This window comes from Somniosus microcephalus, chromosome 9 (assembly GCF_052327205.1).
Source record: "Somniosus microcephalus isolate GS21.2 chromosome 9, FLI_Smic_1.0, whole genome shotgun sequence".
Taxonomy (NCBI): domain Eukaryota; kingdom Metazoa; phylum Chordata; class Chondrichthyes; order Squaliformes; family Somniosidae; genus Somniosus; species Somniosus microcephalus.
Window position 1 is genome coordinate 148,177,384 of NC_140995.1, and position 21,345 is coordinate 148,198,728.

Consider the following 21,345-nt stretch of genomic DNA (forward strand, 5'->3'; position numbering starts at 1 on the left):
AGCAATGATGGGTGTTAGCTTGGAGTTGTAGATTGACCTCATGCATGACCCTCTCCAACAGACTCCACCAGTTTCTGGCTAACAATTTGAAAGGTAATTTCTTCCAGGTGGGTTAAGGCATCCAGGAGATCCTGGGAATGCACCCAGACATGTCCCCAAAATGCTGAAATGTAGAAGATATGTTACCCACCATTCCCCAATCAGAATTTTCAGGCTAAGTGAAATTGGGCGGATACCTAACAGATCTGGACTCTGCTCCAATTCCAACTCACCCACTACAACTTCAACTGAATTCTGTCTCCCAGGGGGCTGACATTTCCAGGCTATACCTTGCGGCACAGGACGATTGTGCTGTACTCGTATCTGCATGAAATTCCTGTGTAATTTTATGTATAAAAATATAATAAACAGAATGACTGGCAGACAAAAGTTCCATGGATTGTTTTAATGACTGGGCTGTGGTGTGAAATTGATAAATGAACATGGTTGCAAAGTTCTCATTTCCTAACCTAATTGATTATAATGTCATACAATGATTATAATAGTTTACAAAAATATTGTGGATTTAAAATTCTAAGGATAATTTCCCTTAATTGTGAGACACTGTTGTTTGGATGAGAGTGCAGATTGGAGAATGATATTGCTCCTGATTTTTATGGTCACTGACTTTAGTGTTAATGAAAGATTCTAATTGAAAATTCTATAGAAACTCATTTATGATGCTTGTTTCTTTGGAAGTAACTGAATTTAGAATTCAAAATTTACGACACTGCTCAATACTTACTGAAATTGATTTCATGGCAGCATCATTAAACAAAGCAGCCATATAGCATCCCTTCAAAATGACAAGACGTATAAAATGACTGAAAAACAGAGAGACTGACAGTAAGCAGGAAAGAGAAGCGAAAACACTTCTTGCTTTAGTGATGGTGCCAAAGACATGGTGGCTGACCTTGACAGGCACTTCAATAGAAAAGAACACATGTTCCATCACATCAGGGCATCTGACAGCATCAATATTCACCATTTCCTGGGCCAAATTAGGACAACATGGAAATATCAAACAAATGCATTAGAAGGAGCAGGTCCATCTCAATCAGAGTGGGGAGCTGCAAACCACATTTCCCTGTTCCTAAGAGATGTACAAGGTGCTGGGAGTTATGCCACAATTCATTCGCATGTCTCATGGCATCTGGTCCACATGCAGGCCAAAAGCAGAACTATATCAAAAACAGCAGGGCTGATTTAAATTGTTTCTCATTTTATACTTTTTGATTCTGCGTGCTGTAGAGTCCATACAATGATTGTCTTCCTCAGCTCCCATAAGTTGTTTGAAATTCTTACCAGATACAGAAGGAGACCCTCATCATAAAGGTATCAACAGCAGAAGCACTACCATTCAACTGAACAGTTCCTTCATCTTATAACTCAGATGAGAAACCAGAATGACAATGTTACCTCACATTTCCCAATTGTTATGTCTGAATAAACACTTGAATTTGTGTCGTAATACTAGCTGCTTTCATTTCCAAACCTTCTAGAATATCCCATCAAAGAATAACAAAAAAAAATACAAGAGAGAACTTGGAGTGTAATTGCTACACATACTTATTCCCATCAGGGGGCCATCTAGCCTTCCATTAACAATATGCATATATAACACATATCACTTTTCCTGACCATCTTCAAGAAAGGTGACAAGTCCGATTGTGGTAATTACAGAGGAGTCTCCCTGCTCTCTGCCACAGGGAAAGTCATCGCAAGAATCCTCCTCAATCGCTTTCTCCCAGCGGCTGAAGAGCTTCTCCCAGAGTCGCAATGCGGATTCCGCCCACTAAGGGGCACAATGGACATGATCTTTACCGTGCGTCAACTACTAGAGAAATGCAGGGAACAGCACCAACCCCTGTACATGCCCTTCTTTGACCTCATAAAGGCCTTCGACACTGTCAACCAGTAGGGATTATGGAGTGTTCTCCTCAAATTCTGCTGCCCTCAAAAGTTTGTCATGATCCATCGCCTGCTTCACGATGACATGCAAACCATGATCCTGACCAACGGTTCCACCACAGACCCAATTCACAAACAGACCCGGGTCAAGCAAGGTTGTGTTATCGCACCAACGCTCTTCTTGATCTTCCTGGCTGCAATGCTCCATCTCACCTTCAGTAAGCTGAAGTGGAGCTAATTTACAGAACAAACGGGAAATTATTCAACCTCCGTCATCTCCAAGGTCATCCCATCCTCTGTCATCGAATTACAGTATGCAGACGACGCTTGCGTCTGCGCACACTCTGAGGTCGAACTCCAAACCATCGTCAAAACCTTCACTGAAGCATACGAGAGCATGGGCCTTACACTAAACACCCGTAAGACAAAGGTCCTCTACCAATCTGCCCTGCCACACAGCACTGCTCCCCGATTATCAAAATCCATGACGAGGCCTTGGACAACGTGGACCACTTTCCATACCTTGGGAGCCTACTGTCAATAAAGGCAGATGTTGATGACGAAGTCCAACACCACCTTCAGTGTGCCAGTGCAGCCTTCGGTCACCTGAGGAAGAGAGTGTTTGAAGACCAGGACCTCAAACCCAGCATCAAGCTCATGGTCTACAGAGCAGTAGTGATACCTGCCCTTCTGTATGCTTCAGAGACATGGACCATGTACAGAAACATAGAAACACTAGCTGGAGTGCCCGGCGGTGCTGAGGCTTTTTCGAGGGCATGTTGTTGTTGGAATAGAGAGAGAGAGAGAGAGCACGCGCGACTGGGGGGGGAAGAGAGAGCACGACTGGGGGGAAGAGAGAGAGCGACTGGGGGGAAGAGAGACAGCGACTGGGGGGAAGGTGGGGAGGGAGGGGGAGGGAGGGGGGAGGGGGGGAGGGAGGGGGGAGGGAGAGGGGGAGGAGGGGGGAGGGGGGGAGGAGGGGAGGGGAGATGGGGGGGACGGGAGCGGGGGAGGGGTGGGGGGGAGGGGAGTGGGGAGGGGAGTGGGGGTGGGGGGAGGGGGGAGGGGAGGGGGAGGGGGGAGGGGAGAGGGGAGGGGGGAGGGGGAGGAGGGGAGGGGAGGAGAGGAGGGGGGAGGGGAGGGGGAGGGGGGAGGGGAGGGGAGGGGGAGGGGAGGAGGGGAGGGGAGGGAGGAAGGAGGGGAGGGGGAGGGGAGGAAGGGGGCAGGAGGGGGGAGGGGGGAGGAAGGGGAGGGGGAGGGGGAGGGGGGAGGAAGGGGAGGGGTGGGGAGGAAGGGGAGGGGGAGGAAGGGGAGGAAGGGGAGGGGGAGGGGTGGAGGAAGGGGAGGGGGAGGAAAGGGAAGGGGAGGGGGGAGGAAGGGGAGGGGGAGGAAGGGGAGGGGGAGGGGGGAGGGGGAGGGGGGAGGAAGGGGAGGAGGGGGAGGGGAGGGGGGAGAGGAGGGGGAGAGGGGGAGTCCCTTAGCCCCGCCCCCCAATCTCCCGATCTCCCGCCCCCCGATCTCCCGCCCCCCGATCTCCCGATGTCCCGCCCCGCGATCTCCCGATGTCCCGCCCCCCGATCTCCCGCCCCCCGATCTCCCGATGTCCCGCCCCCGGATCTCCCGTTGTCCCGCCCCCGCGATCTCCCGATGTCCCCACCCGAGCCAGCTTCAAGACCAGAGAGACGCCGCCGTGCAACCTACCGCGTGAGGCCCGGCCGGACTCAAGTCGCGCTCCGGGCAGAAGATGACGCGGATGCTGACTCCCGCCCCACCCGCCTTTACTAAGATGGCGGCGGTGGCGATGCTCGGCTCAGGCCCACCCCCTCCAGCCTTCACAAAGATGGCGCCGATCGCTGGCCTTTTGTCGATCGTGACGGGAGGCGCCTAGCTCTAGCGTGGCTGGTCAACAGACGCCCAGGCTTTGAGGCCTGGAAAAATGGTGAAAGGTAGAAAAATTATAGAGGTTAGACAAAAGATTTACAAATTAATTAACTTTTTAAAAAAACAATTTGTCTTTTAAAAGCAACTTTTTTTTTGTTGAAAATGTAGATTTGAAAAGAAACACGCAGAAAGCAGGAAAAAGAAAGGAAAAGTTTGGAATCAAGATGGCGGCGACTTACCTCGGTTCAGAACGATAAGGCCCGCCCACACACGCACCGATTGGTGGACCGTCAGGTCACCAAAGCATAGGATTCGTCAATCGTCCCATCACTCGACCGTAGGAGGGCCCGCCCACACGCGCCAGGAACCCGCCGTACGATTGGTCGACCTCGACGTCACTCGATGCTAATGAGTGGAATGTTGAAAGTTTATTGGATACCGCGGGAGCAATTTTTATCTGGCTGAAACGTAAATACGCTTAGGACGGTTCTGGAATCGTCAGCTTTCTTTCGATGTCACACACGTGTAGGTACGCTCTATAACTTTCGAGTTAATGCAATACAGACAGACAGACAGACGGAATGACAGACAGACAGACGTATCCTTTTATATATATAGATAGATAGATAGAAGATAGGAGCAGGAGTAGGCCAATCGGCCCGTCGAGCCTGCTCCGCCATTCAATACGATCATGGCTGATCATCCAAATTCAGTACCCATTCCCTGCTTTCTCCCCATCCCCCTTGACCCCTTCAGCCTTAAGAAATAAATCCAACTCCTTCTTGAATATATTGAATGTATTGGCCTCTACTGCCTTCTGTGGTAGAGAATTCCAGAGGTTCACCACTATCTGGGTGAAGAAATTCCTCCTCATTTCTGTCCTAAATGGCCTACCCCTTATCCTTAGACTGTGACCCCTGGTTCTGGACTCCCGACCATCGGGAACATCCTTCCTGCATCTAGTCTGTCCAGTCCTGTCAGAATTTTATAAGTTTCAATGAGACCCCCTCTCATTCTTCTAAACTCCAGCGAGTACAAGCCCAATCGACCCAATCTCTCCTCATACGTCATTCCTGCCATCCCAGGCATCAGCCTGGTGAATCTTCGCTGAACTCCTTCCTCAGATAAGGCGAACAAAACTGCACACAATACTCAAGACGTGGTCTCACCAAGGCCCTGTACAACTGCAGCAAGATATCCTTGTTCCTGTACTCAAACCCTCTCGCTACGAAGGCCAACATGCCATTTGCCTTCTTAACCGACTGCTGCACCTGCATGCTTACCTTCAGCGACCGGTGCACAAGGACACCCAGGTCTCGTTTCACTTCCCCTTCTCCCAATCTATTGCCATTCAGATAATAATCAGCCTTCCTGTTTTTCCCACCAAAGTGGATAACCTCACATTTATCCATGTTATATTGCATCTGCCATGCTTTTGCCCAATCACCCAACCTGTCCAAATCATCCTGGAGTTTCTCGGCATCCTCCTCACAACACACACGCCCACTCAGCTTTGTGTCGTCTGTAGATTTGGAGATATTACATCTAGTTCCCTTGTCTAGATCATTAATATATATTGTGAATAGCTGGGGCCCAAGGACCGATCCCTGCGGTACCCCACTAGTCACTGCTTGCCATTCGGAAAAAGACCCATTTATTCCAACTCTTTGCTTTCAGTCTGCCAACCAGTTCTCTATCCAATCCCATGTGCCTTAACTTTACACGCTAATCTCTTATGCGGGACCTTATCAAAAGCCTTCTGAAAGTCCAAATACACCACATCCACTGGTTCTCCCTTATCTATTTTACCAGTTACATCCTCAAAAAATTCCAATAGATTAGTCAAGCATGATTTACTTTTTGTAAATCCATGTTGACTTTGTCCAATCCTGTCACTGTTTTCCAAGTGCTCTGCTATTACATCTTTTATAATGGACTCTAGCATTTTCCCCACTACCGATGTCAGGCTTACCGGTCTGTAATTCCCCGTTTTCTCTCTACCACCTTTTTTGAATAGTGGGGTAACATTAGCTACCCTCCAATCCATGGGTACTGTTCCAGATTCCATCGAATGCTGGAAGGTGATCAGCAAAGCATCAACTATTTCTAGGGCCACTTCCTTAAGTACCCTAGGATGCAGATTATCAGGCCCTGGCGATTTATCGGCCTTCAATCCCAACAATTTCCCTAACACCATTTCCCTACAAATACTGATTTCTTTCAGTTCCTCCCTTTCATCAGACCCTATGTTCCCCGACATCTCTGGCAGGTTATTTGTGTCCTCCTTTGTAAAGGCAGAACCAAAATAAGTATTTAATTGGTGACGTGCCTCAATAATTCCGAGACTCGATGTTAGCGAAACAAAACAAGGCTTTTATTAACTTAGAAAGTAACACGTAAGAGAGAGAGGTATCTTCCTTCTGGAGACTGAGGCCAGACTGAGCTAGCTTACAATAGGGGCCAGGTATGGGCGGAGCCCTACACACACAGCACATTCCAGCACATTCCAATAAACAATACAATGAGGACTGGGGGAAGGGAAATGACACTGAAACCGACCACAGTCACAGGCAGTGATGAATGAAATATTTCATCACATTCACCCCTTCTATAGATTTAGTCTGTTCGGGGGTTTGATAGTCCTCTGCGACCGACGTGGCTGTTGTGGTGCTGCGGGTGTCGGCTGGGTGTCCCCGGTAGTCTCCTGGGTCTCTGCCTGGGGTGCCGCCAGGGTTGTTGAAGGGGTAGTTGGTGGGGGTGCCATTGGTCGATGTTCTTCCGGGGGTGATGAAAGAATAGTGGGTGGGTAAGAGTTGCTGTGATCGTTGTTGCTGCTATTGCCGTGGTTGTTGTCGATGCCGGCTGGGGCGACGTCTTTTATGGACACGGTGTCCTCCCTTCCGTCGGCGTGCCGGACATATGCGTATTGGGGGTTGGCGTGGAGTAGGTGTACTGGCTCCACGAGAGGGTCCGTCTTGTGGCCCCTCACATGCCTTCGCACGAGTACCGGACCTGGGGTGGAGAGCCATGACGGCATGGATACGCCTGAGGTGGATTTCCGGGGAAAGACAAACATTCGTTCATGAGGCGTGGCATTAGTGGCCGTACACAATAGCGACCGTATCGAATGGAGCACATCCGAGAGGACTTCCTGCCAGCGGGAGATAGGGAGGCCCTTGGTCCTTAGAGCTAGAGTGACTGCTTTCCATACTGTCCCGTTCTCTCGCTCCACTTGGCCGTTACCCCGGGGGTTGTAGCTGGTGGTACGGCTCGTGGCGATCCCCTTGGACAGCATGTACTGGCGTAGCTCTTCACTCATGAAGGACGCCCCCCTATCCGTATGGATGTAGCTCGGCATACCGAACAGGCAGAACAGGCTGTTGAGGCATTTAATGACCGTGGCGCTGGCCATGTCTGGGCAGGGGAAGGCGAATGGGAACGGGGAGTATTCGTCCACAATGTTCAGGAAGTAAACATTGCGGTCGACGGACGGGAGGGGGCCCTTGAAATCTAAGCTGAGCCGCTCAAAGGGCCGTGTAGCTTTGATTAAGTGGGCTCTATCTGGGCGGTAGAACCGAGGCTTGCACTCAGCGCAAGTGCGGCAGTTCCTGGTCAGAGACCGAACTTCCTCAATCGAGTAGGGTAAGTTACGGGACTTTATGAAGTGGAACAGCCGCGTGACCCCTGGGTGGCAGAGGTCGTTGTGGAGGGTCTGTAGCCGATCCCCGGTGGCGCTGGCACACATCCCTCGTGAGAGGGCGTCAGGGGATTCGTTAAGGGCCCCTGGCCGTTAAATGATGTTGTACTCGAAGGTGGAGAGCTCGATCCGCCACCTAAGTATCTTATCATTTTTAATCTTCCCCCTCTGTTTATTATTGAACATAAACGCTACCGACCGCTGGTCGGTAAGTAGGGTGAAGCGTTTGCTGGCTAGGCAGTGGCGCCAGTGGCGCACTGCCTCCACGATGGCTTGGGCCTCCTTTTCCACGGAGGAGTGTCTGATCTCGGGCCTTTGGAGGGTCCTCGAGAAGAAAGCTATGGGCCGCCCCACCTGGTTGAGGGTGGCCGCCAAGGCGAAGTCAGACGCATCACTTTCCACTTGAAATGGAGTGTTCTCGTCCACTGCCTGTAGCGTGGCCCGTTCAATATCCTGCTTAATGCTTTTGAAGGCGGCGTGGGCCTCAGCAGAGAGCGGAAGAGAGGATGCTTTCAAGAGGGGGCGGGCTTTGTCGGAGTAGTTGGGGACCCATTGGGAATAATAAGAAAATAACCCCAGGCACCTTTTCAGGGCTTTGGGAGTGTTGGGCAGGGGCAGCTCCCATAGGGGGCGCAATCGGTCGGGGTCTGGTCTGATTTCCCCATTCTCCACCACGCTGCCTAGTATGCAGAGGCGCGTGGTGTTGAAAACGCACTTGTCCTCGTTGTAGGTGAGGTTGAGATTTTGTGCGGTTTCCAGGAACCTCTCGAGGTTCGAGTCGTGATCCTGCTGATTGTGCCCGCAGAGGGTGACGTTGTCGAGGTAGGGGTAGGTTGCCTGCAATTGGTGGTGCGGTCCATCTCCCTCTGAAAAACTGAGACCCCATTCATCACCCCAAAGGGGACTCTGAGGAATTGGTAGAGGCGTCCGTTCGCCTCGAAGGTGGTGTACGGGCGGTCCTCTGGTCTGATAGGGAGCTGGTGGTACGCTGACTTGAGGTCGATGGTGGAGAACACCCGGTATTGGGCGATTTGGTTCACCATTTCTGATATGCGGGGTAGCGGGTAGGCGTCTAGTTGGGTGTACCTGTTGATCGTTTGACTATAGTCGATCACCATCCGTTTCTTCTCGCTACCCCTTACCACTACCACTTGGGCGCGCCACGGGCTGTTGCTGCGTTCAATAATGCGCTCTTTCAGGAGCCTGTCTACCTCGGTCGCGATAAACCGCCTGTCCTCCCAGCTGTACCTCCTGCTTTTGGTCGCTATTGGCTGGCAGTTAGGGGTAAGGTTCGCGAATAGCGAAGGCGGCTTTACCTTCAGGGTAGCCAGACCGCACACTGTGAGGGGCGGCTGGGACCCACCATACTTGAGCGTGATGCTTTGGTGGTTGCACTGGAAATCCAGGCCCAAGATCACGCTCGCACATAGGTTCTTCATGATTAACACTTTAAAATTATCGTATACAGTTCGTTAACGCCCAATTGTACCGTGCAGTAACCCAGAATGGTCGATGTCTGGGTTTTATCAGCCATAGAGATGGTACCCTGAGCAGGGACCACCTTTAGGGAGAGTTGCTGTGCCAGTTCAGGGTGGATAAAACTCTCCGTGCTTCCACTGTCAATTAAACATTTAACCCGGCACCCGTTTACCTCGATGTCCACCATTGATTTGGATAGCGGGTGCGGCCTGGTCTGGTCCACTGTGACCGATGCCACTGTAGGGCCCTGATCGATACAAGATGGCGTCCACGCTGTCTGCTCATAAGATGGCGGACCTCACGAGGTCGGGCAAGATGGCGTCCAAGATGGCCGCTCCCACGGCGCACACGCGGCGGTGGCGGGTTTTCCGGCGGTTGGTTTTCCGGCGGGGTTCCCCCTGCACACCTTCCCGAAGTGCCCCTTCTTACCGCACTTAAAGCAGGTGGTGCCTTTCGCCGGGCACAGGTTCCTGGTGTGTTTTGGCTGTCCGCAGAAGTAGCAGTTGGGTCCCTGACGCGTCGCGGCTGTCGTAGGGCTTCTGGGGGGAGAGCGGGGCCCCGCCGGTGTCGGGCTGCCGGGCGGGGAAGATGCCTTCCAAGATGGTGGCGCCCTCGGTGCACACGTGGCGGCATGGATGGCGCTGGCTGAAGAGTAGGCGTCCGAGTTTCTCTGGGCCACATCCAGGGATCGCGCGGTGTCCGCAGCCTGTTTCAGGTCCAACCCCGTTTTTTCCAGCAGTCTTTGCCGGATGTAAGTGGAGCTGAGGCCTGTGATAAAGGCATCGAGAACAAGCTCGTCAGTGTACACTGCGGCTTTTACATCTCGGCACTTGCAGTCTTTGCCAAGCATTTTCAGGGTGCTTAGGAACTCCTCCACCGATTCCCCAGGTCGCTGTGCGCGAGTAGTGAGCAGATGCCTAGCATACACCTCATTCGTAGGCTGCTGGTAATGCGCCTTTAAGATGTCGCAGGCGGCCAGGTACGTATCGGCGTCTTGGATGAGGGGGTAAACCCGGTGGCTTACCCAATTCCGCAGAATTCCGAGTCTCATCCTCGCAGCGTCCGTAGCGTCTTTGATGGCTGCGGAATTGTCCAGGAAGAATTCCATACACTCAAACCAGTGTCCGAAGCGTGCTGATGCGTCCGGAGCATGTTGATCCAAATCCAAACGTTCGGGTTTCAGGAGTTGATCCATAGTGTTGAAAAATAAGTTAATAAAATTGACGTGCCTCAATAATTCCAAGACTCGATGTTAGCGAAACAAAACAAGGCTTTTATTAACTTAGAAAGTAACACGTAAGAGAGAGAGGTATCTTCCTTCTGGAGACTGAGGCCAGACTGAGCTAGCTTACAAAAGGGGCCAGGTATGGGCGGAGCCCTACACACACAGCACATTCCAGCACATTCCAATAAACAATACAATGAGGACTGGGGGAAGGGAAATGACACTGAAACCGACCACAGTCACAGGCAGTGATGAATGGAATATTTCATCACAATTGGTCTGCCATTTCTTTGTTCCCCATTATAAATTCCCCTGATTCTGACTGCAAGGGACCTACGCTTGACTTCACCAATCTTTTTCTCTTCACATATCTATAAAAGCATTTACAGTCAGTTTTTATGTTCTCTGCAAGCTTACTCTCATATTCTATTTTCCCTTTCTTAATTAATCCCTTTGTCCTCCTTTGTTGAATCCTAAACTGCTCCCAATCCTCAGGTTTACTGCTTTTTCTGGCCAATTTATATGTCCTCTCCTTGGATCTTATGCTATCCCTAATTTCCCTTGTTAGCCATGGTTGAGTCACCTTTTTTGTTTTATTTTTATGCCAAACTGGGATGAACAAATTCTGTAGTTCATCCATGCAGCCTATGAATGTTTGCCATTGCCTATCCACCATCAACCCTTTGAGTGACATTCCCCAATCAATCCTACCCAACTTGCGCCTCAGACCATCGTAGTTTCCTTTATTTAAATTTAGGACCCTAGTCTCTGATTCGACTACTTCATTCTCCATCTTAATGAAGAATTCGATCATATTATGATCGCACTGACCCAAGGGGCCTCGTACAACAAGATTGCTAATTCATCCTTTCTCATTACATAATACCCAGTCTAAGATGACCTGAACTCTGGTTGGTTCCTTGACATATTGGTCCAGGAAACCATCCCTTAAACACTCCAGGAATTCCTCCTCCACAGTATTTTTACTAATTTGGTTAGCCCAATCTATATGTAGATTAAAGTCACCCATGATGACTGCTCTGCCCTTATTACATGCTTCTCTAATTTACCTTTTAATGCTGTCCCCAACCTCCGCATTACTGTTTGGAGGTCTATATACCACTCCCACTATTGTTTTCTGCCCCTTGGTATTTCTCAGTTCTACCCATACAGATTCCACATCATCAGAGCTAATATCCTTCCTTACAATTGTGTTAATCCCTTCTTTAACCAGCAATGCTACCCCACCTCCCTTTCCTTTTTGCCTATCTTTCCTGAATATTGAATACCCCTGGACATTGAGTTCCCAGCAGGCGCCTCAAAGCACTGGGGAGGTACCACCAATGCTGCCTCCACAAGATCCTGCAAATCAATTGGCAGGATAGGCGCACCAACGTCAGACCAACATCCCCAGCATCGAAGCTTTGACCACGCTCGATCAGCTCCGATGGACGGGCCACATCATCCATATGCCCAGTACGAGACCCCCAAAACAAGCACTCTACTCGGAGCTCCAACACGGCAAGAGAGCCCCAGGTGGGCAGAGGAAATGCTTCAAGGACACCCTCAAAGCCTCCATGAAAAAGTGCAACATCCCCACCAACACCTGGTAATCCCTGGCCCAAGACCACACAAAGTGAAGGAGAAGCATCCGAGAAGTCGCCGAACACCTCGAGTCTCTTCGCTGGGAGCAAGCAAAAGCCAAGCGCAAACAGTGAAAGGAGCACACGTCAATCCAAGCACCCCACCCACCCGCCCCTTCAACCACCGTCTGCCCCACATGTGACAGAGACTGTAGGTCCCGCATTGGACTCATCAGTCACCTGAGAACTCATTTTTAATGTGGAAGCAATTCATCCTCAGTTCCGAGGGACTGCCTAAGAAGAAAAGATAATGCATATCACTTTTCCCTCCCAGAATTACAAGGTGAAAATAACCATCTCCAAGAATCAGCCTGGTTAACTGTAAATAAATTCAGCAATTTCATCTTACGATAACGTGATAACAAAATAACTTTAGCACCCTCCCGGTAGAATGCAGTAAAGATGGGTTATGGCAACACTAGAACTATACTGACAACCACAATGCTCATATCTATCTACTAATCCAAAAGGTACAGAGGTTTCCTTGACCTTTGAGGATATCTTTGAGTAGGATTGACAATGGGTAAGCTGTAGATGGTAAGTTTTCAGGTTGAGTTTCAACACCATCTGGTTTCATAGCTTTCTTTCCAGGCTGTCCGGAAGAGTTTACATTGGAGTCAGGAGCATGAACAATGTCATGGGAGGTGGTTGGCTTGTAGCACATGGGAATAGGTGAAACATCTGAAGATTTCTGAGGAGCTGCAACATCTACTTCCTTAGATGGAATAGATTGGTGGTAGGTCACATGCAACATCACCATTTGGTGCATCACAGTCAGGAGGTTGATGCAGTTCTCACGATTGATCCTTCCACAGCAAACCATTCACTGCAACTAAAAACGTAACAGCTCTAATCTTCTGTTCAATAACATTAAGGGCTCGAATTTCCAAGCCCCGTGGAGGCAGGTTTGGATGCGGGAGCGGTGGGAAAATTGCAGAATCGGGGGGCACGAACCCATCCCGCCCCCAACCCGCCTCCATGCCAATGTCCCAGGAGGCGGGTATCCGACCTGTGCTGGGAGCCGCCTCCCCGAGGCGGGAATGGAATTAGTGCCAATTAACTGCCTGTTAACAGGTAGTTAACAGGCAGTTTTTTGCCTACTCCTATTTTTAGCCCTGAAGCGTGGGCTTCCCGATGGCTCCGAACCACGCCAAGTTAGCAAGGTGGACCATCGGTCTGAAGGGGTTGGAGGGGTTGAGATGTCCGTTGTGCAGTTGAGTGATGGGTGCATGTGTACAGAGGTAAGTGTGTGAGGTAAGTGTAAAGTGTTTTAATAGGTTTTACTTACCTTTACTTTCTCCTGCAGGCTTCCTCCCTTCAGTTCTTGGGAGTCCCTGAGCTCACCGGCACAGAAAGCAGAATGGCCGCTGAAACGTCAAAATCTGCAACATTCTGCTTTCTGGTCTGGAGAGATCTCTAACTGAGTCTGAATAGAAGGACTCAAGTTAGAAGACAGATTGTCAGTGTTTGACAGCTACACAGAGCTGTCAAATGCTGATTTTTCATCTATCAAAAGCTCTTGACAGATGAAATGTCAATCACTGATGTCACCAGTAACCAGGTGTCCCTTAATTGGCCTGCTGAGCTCGCTGGGTGGGCTTAACAACGTCAATCAAGGGAAAATAGCGTGGGTTGGCCACAAGTCGATGGAGGCGGGACTACAACCCAAAAAAGTGGGAGTCCCACCTCCATCACGTCCCCATTGACAAAATCCAGCCCAAACACTCCATTTCTCACATTCCCATGAAAAGTAAGACACAAAACTCTTTCTCCCATGCAATATTGCTTTGAAGCTCGCGATTCATTATTTCTGAACAATGACGTTTCCAATTCAGGTCTAAAAATATCCAAACAAGTACGTAACTTCCTTCCACTGAATAATTCAACGGGTGTCATACAGTGTGAGATGTGGTATGATAACTCAAAAGAAATACAGCTCATTTCTGATATATAGTGGCATCTTCTTTAGAGCTTTAAATGTCTGTGCATCCCTCCCAATTTCCCTATTTGACTGAGGGTGTCTGGGTGGAGACACACCATGCGTGTTCGAAAATTGAGAAAAAAAATTGTATGACTGAAAAGGTGGTCCATTGTCAGAGACCAGCTCTATAGGAAGTCCATAGCAGGCAAGCAAATACTGTAACATATCAATCGTCACCATTGCATCTGTTAGAACATAAGAACATAAGAAACAGGAGCAGGAATAGGCCACTTGGCCCCTCGAGCCTGCTCTGCCATTCAATAAGATCATGGCTGATCTTGGGCTCAAAGCCACTTCCCTGCCCGCTCCCCATAACCCTTCACTCCCTTATCTTGTAAAAATCTGTCTATCTCCACCCTAAATGTATTTAATGACCAGCCTCCATGGCTCTCTGGGGCAGAGAATTCCACAGATTTACAACCCTCTGAGAGAAGAAATTCCTCCTCATCTCAGTCCGAAAAGGGCGACCCTTTATTCTGAAACTATGCTCCCGAGTTCTGGATTTCCCCACGAGGGAAAACATCCTCTCTGCATCTACCTTGTCGAGCCCCTTCAGTATCTTATATGTTTCAATAGGCTCACCTCTCATGAGTATAGGCCCAACCTGCTCAACCTTTCTTCATAAGTCAACCCCCTCATCTCAGGAATTAACCGAGTGAATCGTCTCTGAACTGCCTCCAATGCAAGTATATCCTTCCTTAAATAAGGAGACCGAAACTGTACGCAGTACTCAAGGTGTGCTCTCACCAATACCCTGTACAGTTGTAGCAGGACTTCCCTGCTTTTATACTCCAACCCCCTTGCAATAAAGGCCAACATTACATTTGCCTTTTTGATTACTTGCTGTACCTGCATGCTAACTTTTTGTGTTTCATGCACAAGGAGCCGCAGGTCCCTCTGAACTGTAGCATTTTGTAATCTCTCTCCATTTAAATAATAATTTGCTTGTTTATTTTTCCTGCCAAAGTGGATAACCTCAAACTTTCTCACTTTATACTCCATCTGCCAAATGTTTGCCCACTCACTTAGCCTGGCTATATCCCTTTGCAGATTCTTTGAGTCCTCTGCACAACTTGTTTTCCCACCCATCTTTGTATCATCTGCAAACTTGGCTACATTACACTCGGTCCTTTCATCCAAGTCATTAATGTAGATTGTAAATAGTTGAGGCCCCAGCACCGATCTCTGTGGCATCCCACTAGTTACCGTTTGCCAACCGGAAAATGACCCATTTATCCCAACTCTCTGCTTTCTGTTAGTTAGCCAATTCTCTATCCATGCTAATATATTACTCCCAACTCCATGAGCTCTTATCTTATGCAGTAATCTTTTATGTGGCACCTTATCGAATGCCTTCTGGAAATCCAAATACACCACATCCACTGGCTCACCCTTATCCACCCTGCTTGTCACATCCTCAAAGAACTCCAGTAAATTTGTTAAACATGATTTCCCTTTCATAAAACCATGCTGACTCTGCTTGACTGCATTATGATTTTCCAAATGCCCTGCTACTGCTTCCTTAATGAAGGACTCCAGCATTTTCCCAACGACAGATGTTAGGCTAACTGATCTGTAGTTTCCTGCTTTCTGTCTCCCTCCTTTCTTAAATAGGGTGTTACATTTGCAGTTTTCCAATCCGCTGGGACCTCTCCAGAGCCCAGGGAATTTTGGTATATTGCAACAAATGCATTCACTATCTCTGCAGCCACTTCTTTTAAGACCCTGTGATGCAGGCTATCTGGTCCAGGGGACTTGTCGTCTTTTAGTCCCATTATTTTACCAATACTTGTTCCTTAGTGATAGTGATTGTCGTTAGTTCCCCCCTCCAAGTGGCCCCTTGATTATCTATTATTGTGATGTTGTTAGTGTCTTCTACCATGAAGACAGATACAATATATTTGTTCAGAGTCTCTGCCATTTCCCCGTTCACTATAATTAATTCCCCATTTTCATCCTCTAAGGGACCAACGTTTACTTTAGCTAGGCTCTTCCTTTGTATATACCTGTAGAAGCTCTGTTGATGACATTGGAACCACGTCAAGCTTTTTAGGATGTGAATCTAAAATAAGTGAAAATCTGCATCTGCAGCTCAGCATAATTAACGTGAATGGTAGCATAGTGGTAATGTCACTGTGCTAGTAATCCAGAGACCTGGGCTAATGATCTGGAAATGTGAGTTCAAAATCCACCATGGCAGCTGGGGATTTTAAATTCAGTTAATTAAATAAATCTGGAATAAAAAGCTAGTATCAGTCATGGTAACCATGAAACTATTGGACTGTTGTAAAAACCCATCTGGTTCACTAATGTCCTTTAGGGAAGGAAATCTGCTGTTCTTACCTGGTCTGACTCCAGACCCACAGCAATTTGGTTGACTTTCAGCTGCCCTTTGAAATGGCCTAGCAAGCTACTCAGTTGTAAAAAAAACGCTACGAAAAACAATAAGGATAAAACCTGATGGATCACGACAATAGCACACTCAGTCAACCCTGAAAAGTCCTCCTCACCAACATCTGGGGACTTGTGCCAAAATTGGGAGAGCTGTCCCACAGACTAGTCAACCAACAGCCTGACATAGTCATACTCACAGAATCATACCTTTCAGCCAATGTCCCAAACTGCTCCATCACCATCGCTGGGTATGTCCTGTCCCACCGGCAGGGTGGCGGCACAGTGGCAGACAGTCGGGAAGGAGTGGCCCTGGGAGTCCTCAACATTGACTTTGGACCCCATGAAGTCTCATGGCTTCAGGTCAAGCATGGGCAAGGAAACAATCTGCTGATTACCACCTACTGCCTTCACTCAGCTGATGAATCAGTACTCCTCCATATTGAACACTACTTGGAAGAAGCACTGAGTAGCAAGGGCACAGAATGTGCTCTGTGTGAGGGACTTCAATGTAGTACCACTGCTGGCCGAGTCCTGAACGACAGAGCTGCCAGTCTGGGCCTGCGACAGGTGGTGAGAGGACCAACATGAGGGAAAAACCTACTTGACCTCGTCTTCACCAATCTACCTGTCGCAGATGCATCTGTCCATGACAGCATTGGTAGCAATGATCACCACACAGTACTTGTGGAGACAAAGTCCCATCTTCACACTGAGGACACCCTCCATCATGTTGTGTGGCACTACCACCATGCTAAATGGGATAGATTCAGAACAGATCTAGCAGCTCAAAACTGGGCATCCATGAGGTGCTGTGGGCCATCAGCAGCAGAAGAATTGTATTCCACCACAATCTGTAACTTCATGGCCCGGCATATTCCTCACTCTACCATTACCATCAAACCAGGGGACTAACCCTGGTTAAATAAGGAATGTAGAAGAGCATGCCAGGAGCAGCACCAGGCATACCTAAAAATGTGGTGCCAACCTGGGGAAGCTGCAACACAGGACTACATGCAAACTTAAAAGCGGAAGCAGCATGCTATAGCCAGAGCTAAGTGAACCCATGTCAATGGATCAAATCAAAGCTCTGCAGTTCTGCCACATCCAGTTATGAATGGTTGTGGACCATTAAACAACTAACGGGAGGAGGAGGCTCCATGAATAACCCATCCTCAATGATGGTGGAGCCAAGCACATGAGTGCAAAAGACAAAGCTGAAGCGTTTGCAACCATCTTCAGTCAAAAGTGCTGAGTGGATGATCCATATCGGCCTCCTCCTGAGGCCCCCACCACCACAGAAGCCAGTCTTCAGCCAATTCGATTCACTCCACGTGATATCAAGAAACGGCTGAGCGCACTGGATACAGCAAAGGCTGTGGGCTGTTGTGGTGAAGACGTGTGCTCCAAAACGAGCCACGCCTCTAGCCAAGCAGTTCCAATACAGCTATAACACTGGCATCTAACCGACAATGTGGAAAACTGCCCAGGTATGTCCTGTCCACAAAAAGCAGGACAAATCTAATCTGGCCAATTACCGCCCCATCAGTCTGCTCTCAATCATCAGCAAAGTGACGAAAGGTGTCGTCAAAAGTGCTATCAAGCAGCACTTACTTACCAATTAGCTGCTCACTGCTGCCCAGTTTGGGTTCCATCATGACCACTCGGCTCCCGACTTCATTACAGCCTTGGTCCAAACATGGACAAAAGAGATGAATTCCAGAGGTGAGGTGAGAGTGACTGCCCTTGACATCAAGGCAGCATTTGACTGAGTGTGGCATCAAGGAGCCCTAGTAAAACTGAAGTCAATGGGAATCAGGGGGAAAACTCTCCACTGGCTGGAGTCATACCTAGCACAAAGGAAGATGGTTGTGGTTGTTAGAGGTCAATCATCACAGCCCCAGGGCATCGCTACAGGAGTTCCACTGGTCAGTTTCCTCAGCCCAACCATCTTCAGCTGCTTCATCAATGACCTTCCCTCCATCATAAGGTCAGAAGTGGGGATGTTCGCTGATGACTGAACAGTGTTCAGCGCCATTCGCAACTCCTCAGATAATGAAGCAGTCCATGCCCGCATGCAGCAAGACCTGGGCAACATTCAGGCTTGGGCTGATAAGTGGCAGGCAACATTCGCGTCACATAAGTGCCAGGCAATAACTATCTCCAATAAGCGAGCGTCTAACCACCACCCCTTGACATTCAACGGCATTACCATCGCTGAATCCCCCACCATCAATATCCTGGGGGTCACCATTGACCAGAAACTTAACTGGAGCAGCCACATAAATACTGTGGCAACAAGAGCAGGTCAGAGGCTGGGTATTCTGTGGCAAGTATCTCCCCTCCTGACTCCCCAAATTCTTTCCAGCATCTACAAGGCACAAGTAAGGAGTGTGATGGAATACTCTCCACTTGCCTGGATGAATGCAGCTCCAACAACACTCAAGAAGCTCGACACCATCTAAGACAAAGCAGCCCATTTGATTGGCATCCCATCCACCACCTTAAATATTCACTCCCTCCACCACCGGCGTACCGTGGCTGCAATGTGTACCATCTACAAGATGCACTGCAGCAACTCGCCAAGGCTTCTTCGGCAGCACCTCTGAAACCCGCCACTTCTACCACCTAGAAGGACAAGGGCAGCAGGTGCATGGGAACCCCACTACCTCCAAGTTCCCCTCCAAGTCACACACCATCCTGACTTAGAAGTATATAATTATTCCTTCATCGTTGCTGGGTCAAAATCCTGGAACACCCTTCCTAATTGCACTGTGGGAGTAACTTCACCACATGGACTGCAGCGGTTCAAGAAGGCAGCTCACCACCACCTTCTCAATGGCAACTAGGGATGGGTAATTAATGCTGGTTTTGCCAGCGATGCCCACATCCCATGAATGAATAAAAAAAATCCATCACCATGGTTTTGTTGGCCATTGCCAAGTACTAGTTTCCACAGTTAAGTTGATCTGACAGGTTTGAACAGCATCTTCTATGTTGCTATATAGGGAAGGCCACCACATGTGCATGCTAGATAATCCTTTCATTCTTACTATGGATGACTGGTATGTAATTCATGGATCATAACATTTTGGAATTCAGGTGTAATAGCAACATGCAGTCTGCGAAGCAAACATTCTTCAATCAACAATTCACCTCCATGTCTACCATCTAATCATAGTTCAGTTGGCCAAACTCCATCATCAGACCAGCCATTCATCATATAATATGTAACACTGGATAGTACAGAGTCATGTGCCGTAGCATTACGTATGTCACTGACTGTGATTGGAAGTGAGTTCAACTGCTCAGTAAAGAATTTCTTGAAACTCAAATCTTCAGAAATATGTGAACCTCATATAGGTAGGCGGGACAAAAAAATCTGCATTGGCATTCGATTTTGATTGTTTAAACTTGATGTCATACTAATGAGCTGATAATTCAAAAGCCTGTCTTTGAATTATCATCGAAGCTAAAATAGGTATTCCTCGGTTCTCCAAGAGTAGGAAGGTTAAAGGCTTATAACCAAGTTACAGAACAAAATGATGTCTAAATAGATGTGTGAAATTTCTTCACTCCAAATATGATTGCAAGGGCTTCCCATTCGATCTCATGAATATTTGGTCTTGGAGGAAGTTATGGTATGGGAGATGAACACTATCGGTCATTCGGAGCCATCAGGATATTGATGAGAATTCACAGCTCCTGCACCTACTTGAGACATATCAACTTATAAAATTAGTGACAAATTAAGGCCATAGGCCAGAATCTTCCTTGCCTAGGCGAGTCCGGTGTTGCCAGTTTCCGTGGCGGGACCTGACCCCGCTGCTGGCTCCATCCCGCTGTACAGAATGAACTTACCTTAATGGAGCCTATTAAGCCCACCCAGCATGTTACCCGGCCCAATGAGATGGAGCAGGTCTGATGACGTCACTCATGACGTGTTTTAAGCCGGGATCCTTAAAGGAACCCTGATCACATTAAATTATCCTCTTAACCTTCTCTGGTCTAAGGAAAACAACCCCAGCTTCTCCACATAACTGTAGTCCCTCATCCCTGGTACCATTAATTAATTAATAAGGACTTGTACTTTTCCATGAGTACATCCATGGATCTTCGAGTGGTGGTCTTCTGAATACTGGCCCAGTTTAGCTTTAGCCTGCAAAACAAATCAAGACCCATCAGTGAGGATCCTTTTCCTTCAATTACTATGACAGGTAATTATTTTGCCTGATTTTTGTATTTTTTTTGGACAGTTATTTCTCAAGTACTAGCAATGGGTGCCCAGAAATGTTTTTCAGTAAAATGCCCTTTTTTTGGGTAGGGCAATTTTCGGAAACTTTTCCTCATATACTTTTAATAACATTATACTTACCACAGTCCCAGGCCGTGATTTTCTTCCTGGAGGTGGGTTTGCGTCGGGAATGATAGTGGGCAGGTACCCATCCTGCTTTCGGCTCCTGCCGGCCTGCTGACACAATTCTTCAATGATTGGCCTAGTTAAGCCCGCCATGTGGGTTGCCCGCCCTCATCACAAGGTGCCGGTCTGTTCAGCTGATATGCTGATGCATTTGCAGCTGGTGCATTTAAGGGGGTCATTTCCCCATTAGATCTCAGGTAATTTCTGGTACTTCTACTGCTGCTTCTCACCACGCACAAAAACAAAAGGCAGCTCCCTGCTTCAATGAGGACTCCCTCCATGTTCTTGTGGAGGGAGTCAGAGGACGTCAGGAGGTCCTGTACCCATCTGATGGAAGAAGGAAACCTTCTCAGCAGACAAAGGCAGCCTGGCTGCGAATAGCCGAGGAGGTCAGTGCCAGGTCTATGTATAGACGCACCTGGGTCCAATGCAGGAAAAGGTTCACTGATATCCTGCATTCAGGAAAAGTGAGTATAAAAGCTCATTTACCTTAATTCTGCTGTGCCTGTCATCACATCCCCATCACTCTGCATTGCTAACCCTACTCCTGTACATCCTGAATTTCAAAAGGAGGCACGGTTATCGCCTTGGGGGGGTGCAAATCCATTTGCGCCCTGTTAGCGCCTCCCATCAGAGGCGCAAATGAGGGAATTTCGCTCCCTGGATTTTTGTCTTTAC